The sequence below is a fragment of the Corvus brachyrhynchos genome, unplaced genomic scaffold (genome assembly GCF_000691975.1).
Source record: "Corvus brachyrhynchos isolate BGI_N302 unplaced genomic scaffold, ASM69197v1 scaffold92, whole genome shotgun sequence".
Lineage (NCBI taxonomy): Eukaryota > Metazoa > Chordata > Aves > Passeriformes > Corvidae > Corvus > Corvus brachyrhynchos.
Window position 1 is genome coordinate 5,572,441 of NW_008236973.1, and position 23,296 is coordinate 5,595,736.

The 23,296-nt window shown below is 38.7% G+C and overlaps 1 long non-coding RNA gene across 1 annotated transcript in view; it reads right to left on the reverse strand.

Annotated features, from left to right (window-relative positions):
* The window catches only part of LOC108445290, a 45,703-nt gene that overhangs the window by 14,693 nt on the left and 7,714 nt on the right, over positions 1-23,296 (reverse strand). The window contains exon 2 of the long non-coding RNA XR_001860102.1: positions 22,667-22,732. This is a non-coding gene — a long non-coding RNA (uncharacterized LOC108445290). The remainder of the gene's footprint in view (positions 1-22,666; positions 22,733-23,296) is intronic.

The following is a 23,296-nucleotide window of genomic DNA, read 5'->3' on the forward strand; positions in this document are numbered from 1 at the left end:
TACTTCCTTTTATCTATATAAAAAAAACCAAAACCAACCCAAAACACCCACCAAATCCCTGCAATAAGTCTGGATCAAAACACAACAAAATAAAACAAAGAATAAACGATGACCTGAAAGACACTCCTTCGGGCAATTTTTCTGAAATTGAATTTGGGCCTGTCTCACTCTCAATGTCAAGAGCAGTTTACTATGTAATAACTGGAATTTTGTTTCAATTAAAGGAACATTTATTTTAATCAACTTAACACTGATCTCTGGTGAAAAATTGTCACATGGTATTTTAAAGCTCTCAACATTTCTCACAGTGGGGCAATCTTAGTGCAGTCATTGCACAAGAACTGTTGTATTAAGCCCTAGAAAATGCAAAATCAGCTTCTGCTAAAACTTTGAAGTTTTTTTTTCTTCTCTGTTCCACTAAAACACCCTTGGCATGTAGGAGTATAAAAATGAGAATATGATCACACGAAACAATGTGCTAATTATTTTTAATTGTGCTTTTTAAGGAATAAAAAATTAACCAAAACCAAACCCCTGAAACCTTCCTGCAAATTCTGAGCAAACTTTTGCTAATAATGCAATCACACTAGCTGGCACAAAAATTCATGTCTGCATTTACAGTTTGCAGGAAGAAGGAAAACAGAAATGCAGCAAATGATCTCCACTCATTCATGCCCCCAAATACTTCTGAACACTTTGGTGCAAGAGAGATCTCACTGGCTTCAAAAGTGCTACATCAACCGGACTCAAATGGGATTTTCTTTCTGCTACGTTACTTGTCCTGTCAAAAGAAGACAAGTAATGCACAGGGATTACAAAATCATGTTGGTAACACTTTTAGGCAACCAAACTTGAGTTTATTTTGCTACAATGAAATTTTTTGTAATGACATATTGTTTTGCTAAGTATTTTCTCATATAAACTGACTTTCCTTCCTTCAACAATCTTTTTTCTTTTTTTGCACAGCCAAGAGCTCATTAAGACCTTAAATGAAAAGGCAAATTATAAAAATAAAATAAAATTGTTTGTTTACACAGAGCTTTATGTGAGTGTAATGAAAATTACCTAGGTGCTTCAGAGAATTTCAAGGTAATGAAGTACACTTTTCATTGCCTTCCATTATAGTTATCAATGTAATCTGCACATCAAAAGGGCACAATTACAGTGGCTACATCCTTGACAAAACTAGTGTGTAGGATTGCATAAAAATGGATTGACTCTGAAGAGTGAGCAGAGTTTATTTTTCCAGTGAAATCTCTCTAAATGACTAAATAAAATATTAGTTAAGTAATAAGTCACGTAGTAGTGTATTATCTTTAGTATGCTTTTGGCTGATCTCAGAGGATAGTTTTTTCATTGTCATTGACATCCCATTAGGCTATTTGGTGATGTTTGTTTTAAGACATATAGTGAATATATATATATGATTTTCTGAGATCTGTTTGCCCTTTCTGAGCTGTGTAAAATGCAGTAAGACAGCAACATATGAATTATAGCACTACCAGGCAACTACCAGTCAGCCATACCCAGTAAAAGAAACCATTTCCAGTAGATAAGCAAGGTAACCACTGAAAGCAAGGAAAGAATCATGGAGATACTAGAGATTCACCAAACAGTGAGCTATCTAGCAAAGAATAGCACTGAGAGTGGCCAAGGGTCTGCTCAGCCCAGCATCTGTCCCTGGCAATGAGGCGTAGCAGCCGCCCCTTTCAAACAGCGGAGCAAATATAAAATTGAGTTCTCTGTGACCCAGAGATTCCTGAATGAGAGACAGCAGCTCTGTGCTGTTTATACACTGCAGCTGATGGATTGTCCTTCCACAAACTTATCCAGCTCCTTGCTGAACCTGTGTGAATTCAACATTTGTATCAAGAAGTTTCACAGATATACACTGTGGGAAAATTATTCCAGATGTTTGCTTTGAACCTCTCCTTTGCTAATTTATTTTTATGACACATCTCTCCCAACACCATTCCCAAATCTTTTGGTTGGGAAGGGATAATGCATAGCCATAATTTTTCTAAATCATGATTCTAAAGATCTATTTTTAGTCTGGACATCACAGTCTATTTGTTCCCTTGGTATAAGGGAATGCTCTCATATCTTTGCTCATCCCTTTTTCCACCTTTGATGTTTCACTATGAACTTTTTGAGTTGAAAAGGTGAGAACTATAAACACTAGCCAAGACACCATAGACTTACACAGCAGACTGCTTATTTCTTCTGATTTTCCATTTTATTCCTGATAATTGTTGAGATCACCTCTTGGACTGTTATTGACAAATAAACCTAGGCATTTTTATGGAAGAACATCTTACAGTAACAAGCAGCATTTCCTGAGTGATAATTATTAGTTCACCTTGTTTAGCATGTAAATTTAAGCTCAATTTTGCTCCTCTATCTACATCACTTCACAGCTCTCCACAGTGAATATCATAGAACAATTTTTCCCAGTTGTTTGCTCTTGCAAGGGTTTTTTGTAATTCTTTACTATTAGCAGTGTTCTGAATAACCCTTAGACTTCCACATTTAACCTTTTACTTCAAACTCTAGACCATTTAAAAATATGTTGACCATTGCAGACCCAACCTGATTCCCTCTAGAGCCTCATGGAAGGGTCACACCCCTTATGCTGTGGTAGTTTAATATTTTTAAGAGCTACTGAATATTTAATCTCTATAGTAACTACAGGTCAAATCAAAATGAGTTTAAAAACTGGAAATGTTTGTGAACACCTTGCTAGCAAGATGTTACTGAGGTGTGAGTCAAAAAATGTTTCTCAATTCTATTAGAATAATAGAACTAAACTGTAGAATTCAGAAACAGCCAGTCTTGAAAAAGATCTTATGATTTCTTCTTTGAGGCATAAGCCAAGTGCAGATCATAGCTATAAAAGGAAACTGAATGGATTGTTTCATAGCTACTCATAACAACTTATTTTAGGCCATGCTAAAGCTTCTGGTACCATGTCTTCATTAACACTAAGTCTAGTCCTAGAAAGCAATTCTGTTTTTCTTAATAGAAGTTGAAATAAAGTGTATTATTTCTAAGAAACCAAATTTAAAAGATATGGTTAGAAATGAAAATTGCTTGAGCACCCAAAAAGAGAAAGGTCTCATCCAGAAGGTCAGTTATTTACGAAGTATGTGCAAAACTTGTCTTCAGACAACTGGCACTGCAGACTTCCTCCAGTGACTTAGCATGATTTTAGATTTACTATATGGGAACAGGTCCAGGAATAAAAGACTTCTCTTTCCTCTGTGTTGCTGGCGTTCTGTGTAACCTTTTATAGTCAAAGGATTTGTTCACATACTTGTTTCCTGAATATATCCAACTTTCTGAAGTCCTTACTAAAGACCCTTTTTCTATATGGATGCCTTGGGTTTTGCAAAATAAATAAATATCACTGAACACATAGCAAAATATGCAGTTATATGCAAACACCATCTATTGTTTTAGATACTCATAAAAATACGGAAACATCAGTGTAACAGCTATCACATGGCTACTCCCTACATTAACTCCCATTAAAGAATTCATAAGTTCCAAACAGCAGAAAATCAGTGGCACCTGAAATAGAAAATAAATATGCTAAGCATAAGCCTCTGTCTTTGTTGAAATGGGATGCTAGGAAAATGATTTGGAACCAAATTAAAAAAAATGAAATAGCTGAAGCATTAAATTAGTATTTCTGAAGTGAATGTATGACAGGAAATCATAGCAATTCAGATAAGTGCTAACCAGCTCAGATGAAGTCAGCATGTGAAGATCTGAGCGATTTATTAAGGACAACTGGAAATCAACGAGTGTTGGTGATATATTGAGAGGAGGATTAAAATCTTCCTCCATAGATGCTCTAAAGGGAGAGGATGAGAGAATAAACCTTTCTTCACACATTTCTTATTAGGGAGAATATTATAAGATTAGGAATATCCTAGAGCTACTCAAAATAATAAAAAGCAAAAGGGGTTTTCACTATGTTTAAATTTGACCACATACTGTTATTTTGTCTTTTCAGGTTGCTGTTGCAACTTTGATAGGCAGCAGTGATTTATTAGCAGTGGTTTTTTAGAGCTTTGCCTAATGAATCAGTAATGGGAAAAAAGCCCTCTCAAGATGTGGTCTTGGCCATCATTACTATTATCCTGGTTGGAGTAAAAGACTTGCTGCTATTCTTAAGAAATCAACACATACTGCTTTGTCCATGGTGTATGAGCTGCTTAACTGTACAAGATAATAGGAGAAAGGTTGCTGCAGAGTGCTACAACAGGAGGCACAATCCAGCAGGGAGCTACAGATTTTTCTTTTTTTCCTGCTTCCTTTCATGCCAACTTCTTTCCTCTTGCATTTATTGTTCACCAGATTTTTTCCTTTCATAAATATCTGCTATTTTAAACCTTGTTCATCATTCACACTCTATTTGTCAAACAAAACCTTAACTTACTTGTTTTTCCTGCCCCACTTTTCTCCAGATGGCCTCTGTCTACTTATCCTTAATAAAGTTTATGAGGGAGAAAAACCCCCTGTTACTTACAAACCAAGTTAAGGAAAGTAGGAAAAAGGGTTATTTCCTGATGTCAGTGATGTGCATAGTCTTCTTCTATTTAATATATACACCTATTGTACTTTCCACCTATAACCTCTTGTGTGTGTTTCAAGCATTGGTCGTGAAGACCATTACAGACACTGAAGTAAAAAAATCACACTAAGTCTGACAGTGCTGGGGCTCATGAACATAAATTGAAAACTTAAGATTCTCCTCTAATTGACTCAGAAGTGTTAATGGTTTGGGATGTTTTGTTTCCCTTTGTCTTTCCTGAATTCACTTTTGAACTCAAATGGCTGCAATTAGAGCCAGTGTATTCATTTCTTAAACTACCAGAGCGCCTAAGAAAAGGAAACCTGTGGAGTACATATATATTTTTTAAGGTTTTATAAATAAGGATCAACTTACCAGATAGATAGAAATATATCAAACTTTGTGCTGCTAGTTTGATTATAGCACATAAATTATTCAATTTTGATCCAGATTTTTAGTGGTGGTTAAAGCTATGAGTAATGAAATCTAATTCATACATTCCCTGACTTAAAGATATGTGCATTTCCATAGGCAGAGATCAGTCCATGATCTCAGGAAACACACAACTGTTTATTTTTAAGATCTGGTTGGAAAAACAACTTGGGAGATTAATGTGGGCAAATACTCTGACCTCTGAGCAAAATGTTTGCTTGTAGATCCACCAGCTCGGGCCCCAAGCAGTGTGACTTGACTGGCAAAAATTTATGTGAAGAAATTTTTCTGTCTTGACTTTGTGAAAATGGGAAGAAATATTAATGTCAGGCTGAAGAAAGATATGAATAATGTATGCTGAGGTTTTGTACCATACCAGCTGAAGTCAATGAAAAGTCCAAATATAATGTGCTTGAGCTCAAAGACCTGTTAACTGCTATATATGATATCAGGTATGCACAAGCACAACATACATGGTGATTGCAAGAGAAATCTTGTCAAGATATATTCCAGATAATAAATATTGTCATTATAGGCACAGTTTTCAGTGTTGTCAGTAAATAAGGCCACTTGACAGTTCAAGATGCTTGTCAAGAACAAGATTAAGGGAAGATGAATATTAAACACATAATCACACAATCCTTTCTCTTGCAATAAAATACTTCCAGTGTTCTTATTTCCACTGTCAGACTGGAAAAATAAGTAGGTGGTTAGGTTTTCTCCAAAGCAGGTTAGAACTCGAAATTTGTTTCTAGATAAGCCCTCCAAATTAATATAAATATTCTATATTTACAGAAAATTGAAATATATTTTGCATTTTAATTGCTATAAACAACTTTAGATAGCAACAAAATCCAGAGAACATCTGTTATATATACGCATACAAACAGACAGGAGATTTTTAAATATTTAAATTTGTAAATATTTATATTTTAGATTTGGCATTTGTTATAAGAGTTTTTAAAACCTTTACAGTAAATTTCCCCTAATATAATTAAATTTTGGATGAATTTTCTGTGGTCCAAATTAGGCACGATTTGTCTTCTATTTTGCTGCCCTTGTAAAGTATCTGTCAAACTTGGCATCTCTGCACAGGAAAAAAATTAAGAATTAACCCATCAACAAATTTTTCTATTGATGGATATATGTAGACAATGTCTATACTTACTGCATACACTAATATTGAAAGAGTTTGCAAGGCCTACACTCAGAAGAGGGAGAACACCCAAATAAAAGTTACACAACCAACCTTACGTTTGTTCCTTTGTGATAAATGGCTGCTTTTATTCTCTGTGTGCACTGTTCCCTGCATAAGTCCTCCTTGGATTTCAAATGTCTATTTTTTTTCCTGTTATAACGATTAATAACGATATCACAGAAAACTGGACCTCATACAAAGCTCAGGTAGGTTCATGTGAAACATCTCCTCCCTACCTGATGTATTAAGCATATGTTCTTCAGAGAAAGTCCTTGATTCGGGAAAACATTTTTATATATAAATATTTAAATGATATTTTGTTTCTAAAAAGGCATCTGTGTTCTTGTATGGTGAAATCCTTGCTTAACTGCTTTCCTGAACTGGGGCTTAGATTGAATATTTAAGTTTATTTATCTTGGTTCTATTACTCTGACCTTCATAACTTGGAGAAAGGGAATGGGTTTGTCCCTGAAAAGGTGCTGAACTACAGAAATGTTTATCTAATTGCCCTGTTTGTATATGCAAATCCAAACTTGGAGGTTTATAAAATGATGTGTTCCCAAAGGGCAAGCATTTGATAATATAAACCTATCTGTACTGAGAATTGGGAAGAACATCCATATTTATTCGTAAAAAAGCTTTCATAAAATCTTCAGAAATCCATGGGATTAGTGGCAGTGAGGACAGTGAGTGAGCCAAGTTTCAGGGTGTCTGAGAAAGTTAGACTTCTCAAAAAAAGTGCAAATGAGGATAACAGGCTGTCTGATGAAGATGGTATTCTTATTAAGTTAATAGGTTTTGTGCTAAAACGAAATCTGCATTAAAGTCCTCGATTTTGTAAACAGGCTGTCAACAACAGTTTTTATGTATTCACATTATGTTTTGGCTTATTATTCTTAGTAAAACTGATGCCAACTTGCATTACATTTGATTGTGGAATGCTAAACACATCTTAGTGATAGAACATAAAGAGATTCATACAGTTTTCACCTCTATAAGGCTAAGCAAAGCATTTTGTGTACCATAAATCATATTTAGCTCTTCAATATGCTTAAAAGAAAAAGGTCTCATAATGGCAGGAGGTAAGCAGCTCTGAAGATGCTGTGTCCTGTATTACAATTCAGAGGATGATACAGGCAAGGGATGGCAAGAGATTTTATGCAGCAGATGAGAAATGAGAGTTTCCAATCTCCATGCCATTAAACAGGGCAGTTAGAGTCAGACCTGCTCTCTTTTCTACATTTCTGGTTATTTGGTGCCTGGCACCTGGGTGTGAGCTTTTCACTTCTGTTGCGTTATCATCATTATGTCTTGGGGAGATGAATTACTCAGAGCTGCTTCAAACAGCACAGCAGTGATACTTACTTTGGTAACTGAAGGATGACAAAGCTCAAGGAAGGAAATGAAAGGAGAGGGGATGTCTTCAGCCTTGCTCATGAGCCAAACTTACCCCTGAGGATGGAGGCATTGATTCTGACATGAGACATGTCTGCACCTGTATTTTGATGGCTTCTCCTCACAGAAGACTTGATTTAGGACTGTGCAATGAATTCTCCAGGGGTGAAATGGAGCAAGAAGTAGGACTTTGTTATTGGTGGGCTGTTCAAGAACCAATTCTGACTGGTAGCATGAAAATAATACCTCCCTTTAACCATCCTGTGGGTCCCAGTTCCCAGTGGCTTCCTAGAGCAGCTTCATTTCACAGTGAGTTGTTCTGTTTTGTGGGAACTTTATAGTTAGTCATTGCCTTCGATGACAACTGAAAACATTTGCTCAGGGCAGCCAAGGGGGCCATCACAGGACCAAAAGCAAAAAACAATGAACATGAAGAAAGCTCTCTGGAGAAGACAGAAGCAAGGGAAGCACCAACAAACTCCTGGCTGCACAACTATCTCTGCTTCCTGGAAAGAAATTATTTGCATCATTTTGCCTGCTGGAAGGACCTGCTCTCTGTTGTTGGTGTAGTCATAGAGGCCAGTGGGAATGGGATGGGGCTTCATGGCTGTAAGCAACTGTCAGCAAGTGTCTTGTAAGGCAATTTCTCTCCTGCTGCAACTGAAATGGAAGGGAAAGAGTAACTGAGATACAACCAAAAAGCCTGCAGGGTACCTTGCAGTTGTTTATGTCATTGCAAACACTGTTAGGTGGGGTTTAATAATGTTTTTGTGCAAGCATAGGTGGTTGTGCAAAGCATTTTCTTGTCACCCATTAAATTTTGTGCATAGTTGTCTCTGTTTCTGTGCATGCATTTAGGAACAGGGCAGTGTAAATGACAGATAAAACCGAGGAGGTGCGCAGGAAAGAGAGAATCCTGTGGTATACGGATGGTCCATAGCCTCTGCCCATGTCAGGTCTGGAAACAAGTCTAGCAAGTGTAATATGCACAGATGACTATGAGTCTTCAGGTAGTACTTTCCTTGCACAGAATTTAGTGCAGTCCCTACCTCAGTGACATTCTCCTTTGAAGAGATATTATGGTTCCTATTAATTCTAATTCTAACTCTTCTGATCAAGCTAGAATGTTTTGTTGTTCAGTGTTTTTAGATGAAACCCTGAAGTGGTCCTGTTGAAAATTTTTGCTAACTGCTCTTTTTCTCCCCATGTAGGAAGGTTTTTTGATTCCTCTTGTCTATTTTAGAGGAGGAGAAACCCTCCCAAGTCTTCCAGCAGCTTTCTCACATATACAGCATACAGAATAAACAGGTGCCTCTTTAATGTCTCCTAAAGAAAGGATCCTGTAAGTCAGTAGCTTTGGAAATGTTGTAGCTTTGTGTTAATGTTAAATTACACTATACTTGGAGACCTCAGACGTGAACTGAAATTGAAATTTAGTTCCTTTTCTAGAAACTGAGAAGCTCTTTTGATGGAATATGCAAGCCAGTATAGTAACATAAAGGGACTGATGGCATATACATCTATAGACAACTCACAAGAGGGGTCAGAGAAAGCTGACACATAAAGGTCTACTTAGAGGTTACATTTGTCACACTTAATGGTAACACTTCTGTGACCCAAAACACAGAAAGATCATCCTGTATTTTCTGCCCAGAGAAACCCTGGCTGGCAAATCTATTGTGCCTGTGTTATAAAGCAAATATTTTCAAGAAAAAGCAAAGGAGATGTAGCTCTCCTTCTATCCACATCTCTGAGAAAGAAGCTGCTTAGTAAGCTGATGGAGGCAAAAATCTCTCTCCATCAAGTATCTCTTCTCTAATAATTAAGTTTGCTTGCTACTGCATTGACATACACTTGGCTCTGTTATTAATGAGCTTAACTTCACTGATTATGCTTTGTCGTGGAAATTTCTGTAATATAGAGACCTCTCTGGCTCTGCTGGCCTGGGTTCATTAATACATAACATGGTGAAGTGTAGCCCTGTCACCTTTAAGACTGACCTACCAAGGATCTTGGTCCAGATTCCTGGCTCAAGACTGGTTTCTGTGATGATGCACCTGCTCACACTAGAAATAAAACTGATGCTCTCTATCCATTTGGTACGAAAAAGGATACAATAATTACAACAGTTCTAACTCTGCTTTGTGCTGGTTTGTTAAATGTGATAAACTGATATAAAAATCTCTTTTAAATGTGAATACACAGTAGAAGAAAACCAATTAATTAGAACTTGGATTAACTGAGCATCAGTGTTTATTGTGGAAGTGGTCCCTGCTGCTATGTAGAAAGCTTCAGCCCTCAAGAGTCTGTGACTAAAGGACACCAGACTGAATCACTTAAGTAGTTGTGCTGTCAGTAAACATTAATGAAGTTTGCTTTTACATACTAATAATAGAGACTCTGGTCTCTATCATGTGGATCTTTATTATCCTCTATCTAAGAAAGCAAACCAGCTGCAAAAATAGTAGTAGTAGTAGGAAGGGATGAACATAACAGTTACTGCTGTCCATCTGTGCATGAATTATCGGGCTTATCAGATCTACTGAGATGCCCTTGGCATCCAAGCACTGGTTCAGTCAGCTGATATCCATGGTGCCTCAAATGCAGTGTGATTGGTATGAAACTCAAGAGAAAGGAGGGTTAGTTTGTACAATGTGGTGGTGCAAGTAGCTCCAGCCACTCTGACCACTGAAGATCCCACCAACACTAAGCTTCGTGGTCAGACACTGTCATGGGTTAGCAAGCATAGCTCTGGATTTTCCTGCAAAGAGGTGCTTACAGCTTCCTCTGTGACCTGGCAGAACCTATCAGCTGGCCAGTTTGAATATTGACAAACTTTTAAGCCACTTAAAATTTTGACTGCCTCTGTGGTCCACATTTAAGAATGGACAAAGCCTGGGGGAGCTCTGTCTCATTTCCGATGCGGCAACATTTAGCTGCAGGGCCCGTATGGGGTCCGCAGGGCCCCGGGCCAGGCTCTGCTTGGGCTGGACTGAAGATGAAGATTCAGCCGAAGCTGCCCCCCTGCCTGGCAAAGATCATGTGACCAACAGCGATAGGTGAAATTCCAGCTGAAAGACCCTGGTGAGATTAACCCTTTTAGTGCTGTGAAGAGCTGAAAACCTGAGGGAGGAGAAAGAGGAGATACTTGAAGCTGAAAATCTGTTGTAAAGCTATGGTGGTGATAGACTATGATATATCAGAGTACCCATTGTAATTTCATCAAAGCATGGGGGGTGGAGCGTTCAAACTGCACTTGTGAGCAGGAGCACCCTGTGCTGGAATAAACAAATGCTGAAGCAGCTGTGATTTGATGAGAAGTTTGAACAGCGAGAGATGGAAGTGATGAGGACTCTTGCTCCAAATCGGAAGGAGAAAGACCTGTGTTCCTAGAGATGCTCCCAGAGATAGTGCTAGAGGTGAAGATGATGAGGACCCTTTTTCTCCCAGGGAAGGCGGAGAGCCTCTGTTCTCAGAGATGAAAATGCTCCCAGAGATGGGTGAAGAGAACTTTTGTTTCTGAACGGCTCAACCTTAAAATTGTACCCCAGTAGCTCAAGAGTGGACCCTCGAAAGCAGTTGTGGAAAAAGCTGCAAGTCGTGGGGACTCCCACATGATGCGAGCAGAGAACCATCCCGGGCGGCTGTCTCGTGATACTGAAGCGAGCAGAGAACCAACCCGGGCAGTTATCTCATTGTGATAATATCTCCATAGTATGAGCAAGAGAGACTCCTCTTCCTAAATGAACTGAACCCGCTACAGGCACCGAGGTCTAAAGCAGCTCACTCGGATGAGAACCCACAGTTCCACAGTTCTATGATTTACATGTTTCCTGATGATTGTTTTCCCCTCCCAGTTTTATGTATGTCTATGTATATTAATTTCCCTTAGTTAATATGTATTAGTTCTAGAAAGTTCTGCTGTACTTGACACCCCATTGGTTCCTTCCCCAAGTCCCTCCTATGTGTTATTCCCATTGGTTCCCTCACTGCTAACCCCGCCTACTTGCCCTCATCTCATTGGCTGTAATCCCTTTCCCCGCCTTCCCTATCCCCCCTATAAAATCCCTGAACGATGGCAAAAATTGGGGCTTTCATCCTGGTCCTTTTCAGGGGGTAAATCTCAGCGTGTAATCCATATGGAGAGTCCCCTCTTTTCTTCTCCGCCTGTGTGTCCTTACACCTGCCTCAGAGAAGACTGCTCCCTCAGATGAGGAGCTCGTCCCCTCCTTTTTGTGTGTGCTACCTTACAGAGGGGTTGCAGCCTAGACCTCTGAGCTCCTTTATGTTGGCACGCTGGGTGCAAATCCCCTCAGTACAGCAGTCTTGTTCTCTTTGATGTGATTCATAACTGCATTTGAAAGGTGTTCAAAATATGCAAATATCAGGTTATGTCCCCAGAGTCCAGCACTGACTGTGGCGGACCCCTACACAGTGTGCAGGTGGATATTTCTGCCACCTGCCTTGGACCTGAGCTTACGTACAGTGAAGAGGACTGAAGTTAGAAGCCCAAAGCTTTAAGTCTTCTCTCAGAACCGTGACTGTGTGTGTGAAGAGGAAATTAAATTGCGTAAACTGACAATTTTATCCTCTGCAAAGGACAAAATATCCTTTTACCGGAAAGTATGCAGTCAAAGTCTGTATCTGAGGTGTCTCAGCATGAGAGGATCCATGCAGGGACTGGAAACTTTTGTTTGAAAGCTGAAGCTATTGTTCAATTGTAGAATTGAAACCTTTCTGCAATACAACTTGAGGCTCCATTAAAAGCTGCTCTGTGTCTACTGTTGCAATTCCTTCTCTCTTCCAACCTGACTGTTGCTTTGCTTTTGTGGCTATTAGCTGTATTCCTGCCCTGCAGATTTTCCATTTCTTTTATGAATATGCTCTACTGATACAAACACATTAAGATCTACACTGCTGAGTCAATGCTTGGGAAGTTTTGCTAGTGCAACCATATAGCATGATTAAAGCAATATGACTTTCTGTCATTATTCTTTCGCTGAGACTCTTTTGCCTCAGATCCATGATCATTTGGTCTCACTAGAATCCTCCTACTTTTACTACTTTTTAATTATTTTTCTTTTTGTTTTCTCTGTGTATGTTTCCCATTTCTGCCTTCTGTTTTTATCCTTTTATTTTATCTCCTAGACTTCTATTTTTGCTTAACTTCACCTAGTTTCTTATTCTTTTCCATCTGTCTTTTTATTATCTTTTCTGGTATTTATTCTGCTTTTTCTCCCATATGTTTACAGGCTTCTTGAGGGTGAAAATTGGACCATTTCGTTATTTGCTTATTCTTTGTCTTTTTTTTTTTATGTCTAAGGTATCTACTCAAGGTAAATTGTGTAAAAAGCATGCGTATTTAATACCTGTTTCCTTTTGGGGAGGGAAGAGAAAAGATGATCCTGCTTTTACAAGTAATCTATAACTCTTGACATTTTTTTTCTATTTCTCTCCTAATTTTGAGAAAAAAGAAAATTTTGGGCAGTTTTCTGGTATTGTCTGTTCAACTCTTCATTATATCATAGAATCACAGAATGGTTTGGGTTTAAAGGAACCTTAAAGACCATCTAGTTCCAACCTCCCTGCAATGGGCAGGGACACCTTCCACTCAAAGCCCCATCCAACCTGGCCTTGAACACTTCCAGGGATGGGGCATCCAGAACTTCTCTGGGCAATTTGTTCCACTGTCTCACCACCTTCCCAGCAAAGATTTTTTTGCTAATAGCCAAACTAAACCTACTCTCTTTCAGTTTAAAGCCATTTGCCCTTGTCCTGTCACTACATACCCTTGCAAAAAATCCATGGCACCCACATAGCACATATTTTTCTGTCCAAGAAATCCCAGACAGAAAAATGAGGATGCTATACTTTACAAACCAGGGTGTCACACTTTGACTACAGAGTGGCGGCAGGTATGACACCATTATTCACGTTTGCCATTGTCTATAGAAGTGTACACTTTTACACTAAAAATTTGTCACACTGTTATTTTCATATGCTTGTCACTTTCCTCCAAAGACAGGTTTAAAAATTAGAAAATCTATTTGTGTTAGTACACATAAGGTTTAAACAATAAATGCAGCATTGCTACCTTGTAAGATAGAAATTATGCAATGGTACTTAAAATAAGAAAGTCTTCGTGTCTCATGATAATACAAAATCAAAGAAGTTTCATCAGAAAACAATGTTAAGGATAGGCAAACAACACAACCACAGTCCTAGCAGCAGTCTGGGATGCCTATTAATTATAAACGCACTAATTAAGATATAATTAATACTGGGTTGTTTAATACGTAAGTTCTCTAAATCAGTGTGGTCCACAGCAGCATGAAAGTGTATTTTGACTGTGATGGCAAGACGCAATGTTTAAGCATTTTACAATGGTGTGCAAACAAGTTGAGCACTAAAGGGAAAAATAAAGGCTTATGCAGTAAGAGGGAAGGCATGGGAGAATGGGTAAGAAGAAATTAATGTAACCAAATTTCAACCAAAACAGCATTAGCAGGAGTGAGTTGGTAATGAATTAACTTGTTTGGTTTTTTTTAAAGTATAACTCTGGACTATGTATGCATGCATATTTAGTTGCAATGCAATGCAGCATATTGTGGGGTGGATCTGAAGCTGAGACTAAAAGGAGAATCCTGGTACAGGGTCAAAGTGGCACTGGCACTGGCAGCTGAGAAGTCTGACACTTGCTCTTCCTTGGCAGAGTTGCTTTCCTCAGAGAAAAACCTTTGACCTCCAGCATCTTCTTGGTATTCTAAGTTTGGTTATTCTTGGAAGCCAAATGCCTACAGCAACATCTTGCTGAGATATGGGAAAGAGAAAATATTTGCCTTCCCTACTCATGAAATCTCAGCAAGGAAGAAGAGATTTTTTTGCCCTTGTTCCATGTGCTGTAACTCCTGAATTTCGTGTGAATGGGTGCTAAAGGCCTTGGCCCCCACCTCATGAGTATCTTCTTTCAATATATACTGGTAGGAGCAATTTTGATTATAGCAATAAATCCAGGAGTTTATTGCTGTCTGATGTCCAGGTAATTGCAGGGATTATAATAATTTCAGCACAGCAACAGCAAATGTTGGGAGGGCACAAGGAAGACATGGCCCCTGGGGTTGTGGGGAAGTGATGGTCACTGCACTCTGCCTGTGGTTCGGATCACAGGAGAAGCAGTCTGGAAGCGAGGTGGGAAGAAGTCCCATAATGCCAAAGAAGTTTATCAGAAATAACAAACTGGGACCTGTGCTAGGATTAAGAATTAGGCAAAAATGCTTCATCTCAGGTGGAGGAAAAGAAAGGCAGGAGAGGGGAGAAAAAAGAGTGGGAGCTTGTTCTGAGTGACTCCTGTGTCTGTCAGGAAGGGACAGGATGTCTCTTCAGCTTGTCAGGAGAGACAAAGGTAGGAAAGGTTTGGCCCCATTAGGTAACCACAGTCCCAAAGGTGTGTGCAGTGGCAAAGGTTTTATAAGCCAGAAAAAATTAGAATGAGAAGCTCAGATAACCCCACTTTTGTGGTCTCTTGCATTCCCTTTAGAAATATTTGTGTGCATCATTTGACATCAGAGTACAAACCTTTTAAAAGTTTTCACTAATCCATTCCGAAGAGGCATTCACAGTATCAACAGTATCACATGGATTCACAGTATCAAATTGATAGTGTAGGATGTGTTGCAGCAATATGGTATTTGTGTACAAATATTCAGCAGCTATGATGAAAATTAATTCCATGACGAGATTAATCTACATATTCATCTTCTTCAGTTGTGTTCAAAATGGAAAGCAAGAACACTTGAGAAGCAAAGTTAGATTAACTTACAATGTATGAATATTCTGGGCTTGATTAACTGTTTTTAAGACTACTGTTTTTCTACTGAAAAGAATCACCACAGCATTGTTCCTCTTATCTTGTACTTTATAACAATGGTTGGCTTTCATGTATCTCCCTGCAGCCTGGGCTTTAAATTTGTATGTTATTCTCTCTTGACAGTATTTGTCTTTCTTGCCTCATTGGTTCCAGATAATTATTTATACCAATTTTACTTTTAGATATTTGTAGCCTTGACAGCTTTGCCTACAGGGATATTTTCCTGTTTTACCACATGGTTTCATAACCACCCGTCTGATTGGTTGAGATCAGGTTCTTTTAATAATTCTCCTGTATTGACAGTAAGAGGTAACTTGTGGTACCACACTTCCACAGCCCACACTTTGGGGTGCTGCCAGTCTTGAGCCCCTCACGCTTCGCAAGTGGAGGCATTTTTACTCTCCTGCCCCTGACGCCCTGTGATGGAGCACAAACTCTGTTAGGCACCTTGACATTGAAGTTTTAGCAACACAGTTTTTATTTAAATTCTGTGTCAGGAAAGAAAGGAAGGATTTGGTTCTTTATGGAAATGTTCCTATTACCACTTAAATGCTGCCATTGCAACTATAGCAAGAGCTATACTTCTGACCACTTCTAATGCCTTAGTGACAAACATAGACAGCACTCAGGTTCCTAATATTCTTAGTCTACAATGTAAGGAACGTTTAGACTAGAGAATAGATGTCCATCTCTGCACAATGGTCAGTTCTAAGGAATTCTAAACAAGTCAAAATAATCTCTCTAGGAATTTTCTAGCCAAGTTGGAAAGTGCCTAAGGAGTTGCCAGACCTACAGACCTAGCAAGAATCCAGCATGTGAGGGCAGAGATAACATTTTCAACAAGTTAATTTTACCCCTATCTCAAACACTTACAGCATTTGATGTGAAAAAAAAATAAAATCACAGCTTTGTTTTGCTTTCTTTTCCAAGAAAATGGCAATGGTATAGAGTCTTTTTTTTTCTGACTGCGTCATACAGTTCCATATAACATTGACTGAAACAGTCATTTTAAGCCCACTGATTTGTAGCATAGTTTTGTAGAAATGGCATAAAAAGAGAACAAAGTGACGAGTAGAGGTAGATATTTTTGATGAGATAAATGATTCTGACTAAATGTGACAATTTAATTCTCTAAGATACTCCAAAGTGCCCTTTTCTCTTTTTCCTTTGTTCTTTAGATTTGTTTTTTTAATTTGAGAAAAGGTAATTTTTTTTTTTTGGTTTTTTTTTTTTTGTTTGTTTTTGTTTTTTTTTTTTTTTTTTTTTTTTGTAAATTTTGTTTGTAGTTTGGCAAACTGTGATTGTAGATGCTGACAGAGAAAGGAGACATGAATGGTTCTGGAGCCAGAATCAATCACCAACAAAAATTGCCATTTCCACATGTCCCAGTTGCTGTTCAAGGGCAGAGAAGTAATACCTGTGGGAGACTGCTGCTTGCTCCTTCATCCAGTGCTGAGACAGCCTGTGGGCAAATACTTTAGACATGTTGGTTTTATAAAGGTGGTAAATCCTTGGCCCTATTAAAAATAATGGAAGTTTTGCCACCATATTTTAAAGTGCACAGATCTGTTTACTCTTCATTTCTGTGGTGGTACCATCCTGCCTCCTCCCCCACCAAGGCTTCTCTTTTAATTAGATAGTTCTAATCTCACAGGACTGGCAGTCTGGGGGGCTCGCACTCCTGCCCTCTGTAGGTAGTGGGTTTCCTCACATAGTTGCTGTCTGCCTTGGAGATGGGAAAGCTCCCTAATACCCTGCCTTACCTTATTCTTAGAGGCATCTCTGTCCCCCAGAGGATGCTTTGTGCCCTCTGAGAGCTCAGATCAGAGAAGAGACATTCCAAGGTGGGAATATACAAGTGGCTGAGCTGGTACTATGACACTCTGCTGGTAAGTAAAAAATCTTCTGCAGGCATCTTGTCCAAAAAGTGTGTATGTATACCTACATATATGTAAATATGTAAAAAGTATGTACAGATGTATGTATTTATGTTTATACCCACATACAAAATAGCTTTTATAACCTTTACCAGATGGAAGGCCTCCCTGCCCCCATGTTATGCCCTGGCTGCTGTTAGCATGGAATTCAGTTGCAGTTTTCATCAAAGCTGACTTAAAGACAGCTGCCAAGTATGACTCTGTTGTGATGTCCATACACTTGGATGTGTGTGGACAATGACTGGAATATGGAGTGAATTAGAATTACTATTATTTTATTATTTGTGTCCTTACATTCTTGCATTTTTTTTTTTAAAGGCCTGAAGCATATGTTTCACAATCCCATTTACTGCCATTAGCACACAGACATACTCTGTTTCAAATTGACTTTTAAAACAGATGTGTTATCAAATCCATTTTAAAAATAGTTTGTATCTACCCGAGGGAGATCTGGAATCCTTTAAAGCCTATGGCAATTTACATTCAGAAAAAATGCTCAAGTCAAGCTTTATCAGCTCATACTGTGCACAGTTTGGTGTGTTCAGAGTGGATTGTGAAAAAATGAGAGCTTCGTGACTTGTAGCACTGTGAACATCAGGCTGATACAGTGTTTAGGATAAAAGAACAGCTTATTTCTCTTCAATAAAGAGAACAAGATCAGTGTTTTGGACCTTGCATCCTCTGCTTGATTAGAGGTGTTAATTTTTTCAGCATAATCACTGTCTGTGTTCACAAAGTGTGTTCCCCTCAGGACTGCTGTGCTACCTCTTATCAGCCACCTTTGAATGGCACCACTCGGCTCAGCTGTAGCTGTGCTTTGCAAAGCATGTCAGATGGAGTCAATAGATCTTTTCAACTCCTACTTTACAGCCGTGTATCTGCCTGAGTGCTCTTTAGTTATTTATATGCTTTGGGTAACTGGGCATTACATGAGGAAAAGTCATTTTCCTTCTGCATGTTTTAGTAATACCCTGTTCCAACCTTATCTTCAGTTAAGTTTTAGAGAACTCTTTTGGGATAAGAGCAGGAAAGTTTGTGGAGTCATCTGCAAACCCACTTATAAAGCTTCCCACTGCATTTCTAAAGTAATCCTAGATGTGTCCCAAAGGATCAAGCAAGGGTTTTGAGCATCTAAGTCCTTGAGCTTCTTATGGGTGCAGCTACTTGTTGGCAACAGGGAACGTGTGTATTTCCTAAGGGGAGATTCTTCAGCCTTCAGAGTCAACATAAAGAGCTTATGTGGTTCATAAGCTTAGTAGAGGGAACAAAAGGAACAGAGGTGATGGGAAACCCAGACTTTCGAATCTGTATGATATCTTCAAGTGCTGCTAACTTCCTGATGACTTCTATCCATCTTCAAATCTACAAGATTTCACTCTCACTGTTTATTGTGTCAAGCCATTGCTGACATTACCGTTCTTCAGCATTGTTTTCTATATTTCCTCATGCTGAGTAATTGCTCTTGAACCTTTGTATCCTTTGTCTATCTTTTCTGTAGAATGCAAGTTATCCTGACAGAATTCTTTATGTTACCAGCAAAGTTATGTCCTAAAGTGGCTATTAAAGATTTATTTCATATCTGAAATTGCCTATCATTTTTTCATCTCAATGAACAATCTCTTCTTTGGCAACATCTTCTTTGAACTAAACTTTTTTGAATTTTCCTGCATCCCTTAAAAGAGAAGAAGAAAGTATTTCCTCCTATTCTGTCACCCTGAATTCTTGTACTGCCAGGTCATAATTCTAAAAGAAAAAAAAACGATTGGGAAACTAAAAAAAAAAAAAAAAAAAAAAAAAAAATTAAATAGAAAATTTTAGATTAAGGGACCAGCACATCATTTGAATGGGGTGCAATGTCTGAGCATTTCCATCAAGCTGAAATGCGATTCACGATTGGCCGCACACTGTCAGAAATGTTCTCTGGTGCTCTCTTGCTGCAGGTCCTATAATTCAGACCTTTTAACAGCTTCAGGAGCAAACTGGAACTTTTTAAATAATAGTTTTCAAGAATGATAATTGCGGACCTGTCATGCAGTGGGGAATGCTGCAGAGAAATTCAGTGAAGAAGGGAGACGTGAGATTTTCAGGAAAAAATCGTTATTGCCTCTAAGGACAGTTGAATTAGAAATAACTCTTCCATGTTGTGTCAAGAGAGCAGCTGGAGATCAAGCACAATCTGTAGCTGAAATACTTGAAAGGTAGGCTGGAAAGCAGAAAAATGGCTTTTTTTACATTTTCCTTTCCATGGTGTGTAAGATCTTTCAAAGACCAGTGGATTTCTCCTTTTTCCTTTTTTCGCTCTTCTTTTCTTTTCCTTTTAACGTTCCACAATTTAGATCAGGTGCCTGAAACAATACTGCTATCCAAAGACATAGTTAGCAACCAGGTCCCCTTACTCCACTTACCACATTTACTAGCAAAAACTCTTATTCATGTGGGGGTTATCATTATCTGGGCCTTTCAGAAGCCTTATCAACAAGCTTAGAAGAAACTGAAACAATTTAGCAAAGCAAGAAACAAAAGGCAGTTAAAACCAGAAGTCACGTGAGCAATCACAGTTACCTTTAGCATTGACATAAGCAGTGTTTTGTAGGTAATATAGTACAATTATCTCTGTTACAAAGAGAAACAGCTGTAAAGGAAGGTGTCTGTAGCAGGAGAAACATAGCCTCCCTATCTTTTCCCTATTTAGGAAAACAGGAAAACAGATGTGAAAAGGGAAAAACTTTTTGAACTTCCTGACTCTGGAGGAGAGAATGACCTCCTATGGTGCATCTGTAGGAACGGATGTCCATCCACTTGCTGCTGACAGGGCTGAAGACTGGTCCGCTGGGGAACCAGTCCTCCCTCCCTGGCTGCAAAAACACTCTCCAGGAGGCCCTTTTGTTGCTGTTTTGGATTTTCTTCGTCTAGTTCTGCTCACTCTGCCCTCATCCCCCAGCTCTCTGAAGCACAGCAAACTTTCTTTCCTTCACTTGTAAATTTTGCTATGTGTTTTCATCATTCTGTGTGGCAGTGTTTTCATATCAGAGAACATCTTAGACTGCCTTGCCATTTGTCTGAGACTTGCCAAGTCTCTTCACTGACTTTTATCCCCTCTTTCTTCCTTCCATCCGTGTCTGACTCCAGGCTGTTCTTTCACTTAGAAAAGAAAAGCCAGACACTCTGTGAGACCCAAAGCCTGGGATGTCTCTGACTTGACTGTCATTCCTGTTAGTCAGACTTCAATAATTTCTTTGTTAGAGCATCTTGTGACAGAGGATTTTTACTTAGGAGAATCAGTTATCCAAATTATCACTGCATTATTTTTATTCAGCTCCATCTTCTTCCACTAATGCATCTAGACGATTCTTAATTTTATGTTCTTCAAATAAAAGAAAAAACAGAATGCTGCAAAACTCAGAGGCCACATAAAAATTTCCATTTTTCGGAGAGTGTTGGCTGTGTTTCTGTCTTTCAAGCCTGCACAAGTTCTGCTGACAGAGTAGTGATTTAGTGGATTGCAAAGAAGATGAAGAATTTCAAGGTGTAAAGCAATATAGTCTAAATCTTGCCTAACTGAAGACAAAGAAAAAGAAGGGATTTTTTTTTTAAACTTGTTTTTCACCAAGTAAGCTAACTTTTCTGTTTTCCCAAGCACATCATATCTTTCTGTGTAAATCACTTTGGAAGGTGGATGTGCTCAGTCAGGTTCAGCAATTTCAGTGTCTCCATCATTCTGGTAGCGGTGACATCAGCAGATACCAGCGGTTTTAGTGTTGGAGAGCATTTAGGAACAAATTGCATCTTACTGGAGATGTATGGAACTTTTCGTACAGGCTGGTTTCCCTAACTGAAAAATGCTTGAGACAGGAACTAAAACTCTGTCTGAAGAGGCTGATCTTTATCCAAAGAATACAGATAGCATCTTAAATTTCCTATAGCATCCTGAAGAAAGAAGCCTGATCCTGATGTAAATGCTAAGTAACTGATGATATCTTGCTGAACAGGGTTTAAACACAAGAAAATTACAAGAAATAAACCCAAAATTATTCAAAAGATTAGTTGCAAATTTATTCAGCTGCTTTTATTTCTGAGCAGATTATGATACTGATATTTCAAAGTTGCTGAAAAAAAAGTAGGGACAAACTCTGGAAATTCATTCGTGCTGGAAATGAATAAGGGATATATCTCAGATATCTGGGAGATGGCATGCACAGTTGCAGATAATACAACAGATTATTTCACCCTAGCAGGTGGGTAAAAGCCAAACCCAGTGAAAAATTTGAAAGTGTTATAAAACCTCTCAATCAGTCAAAGAATTTTTCCAATGATAAGGTGTACATTAAGATTTGAAGTATATATATTCTGATACCCTGTTGGGCTATCATTCCCCTAAGCCACCAGCATGTTATCTATGTGAAGCTAGAATTCCAAATCTGGTATTTTTCCAGCTGTTGTTTAGCTCCATGGACAAACAGGACAACAGGACTTCTCTTATCACACATTTCAAGGATAGGCATTCTGCAAATGCAGTGAGTTTTTCTGGCTTACTGTCTCAGTGACTCAATGAAAAGGAAGAGCAGGCAGAATCTAAGTGAGAACTTGCCATGGTTTAACCCCAGTTGGCAACCAAGCCCCACTCAGCCACTCACTCTCTCCCCCATCAGTGGGATGGGGGAAAGAATGGAAAGGGTAAAAGACAGAAAACTCGTGGGTTTAGATGAAGACAGTTTAATACGGAAATCTGCGTATTTAAGCAATGCAAAACAAGGAATTGATTCACTGCTTCCCATAGGCAGGCAGGTGTTCAGCCATCTCCAGGATAGCAGGGCCCCATCACACAAAAGGGTTACTTGGGAAGACAAACACCACCACTCCAAACATCCCCCTCTTCCTCTTTCTCCACCCCTGTATGTATTCTGAGCATGATGTCATATGGTCTGGAATATCCCTTTGGTCAGCTGGGGTCAGCTGTCCTGGCTGTGTCTCCTCCCAGCCTCGAAGGCACCCCCAGCTTCCTCACCAGTGTGGCAGCACAAAAAACCAGAAAAGGCCTTGTCTCTGTGGAAGCCCCACTTAGCAATAACAGAATTGTCTCTACATTATCAACCCTGTGTTCAACACAGATCCAAAGCACAGCCCTATACTAGTCCCTGTGAAGAAAACTAACTCTACCCCAGCCGAAACTAGCACACAACTTCACTTTATATATAAAGTGTATATATATAAAGTTTGGAGTGAATGTTTACAACACAAAGAAATACAGATGAACTTACCTTTTGCATGCCTCTTCTGATTCAAGCTTCTTTGAGTCGCACACAGACGTTTGTAGTCTTTCTCAGCTATAAGAAATGTCATTTGCTTGCCTTTATTAAGAAGATTTATGAAGCTACATATTGGGACTCTTTCTTCCTACTAGTCTTTTCCATTCCTTGGCCTGTTACCTACTGTATGACATCATATAGTTTGGTATTTCATAACAAAATTATTCCATGTTAATTAAAATATTTTTAAAGGATCGTTTTGAAACCCCATTATTAATAATTGCCTTCATTTCTATTCAAAACAACAAAAAACTAGTGATTAAGAGTATGAAACAATGAAGCAATAAATGTAGTTAGGTAAGGTCTGAATTTGGCCTGAATCAAAATAATAATAAAGAAATATTTGCATCATAATGACTCTTAGGCCTTTGGGCAACTATCTGTGATTAATACTATGTATAGATTTTCCTTTTATTCCTCTTCGTTTTGTCTGCCTCACAGCAATTTGCAGTTGCAGGGGAGCTACCTAATCATGGCCTCAACTTCTGCTTCTGAAAAATAGGGGGTATATTACCATGCTTAATCCATTTTTATACAGAATGATGACTCCTGTACAAGTTACCTTTTTCTTTTTCTAGCTCT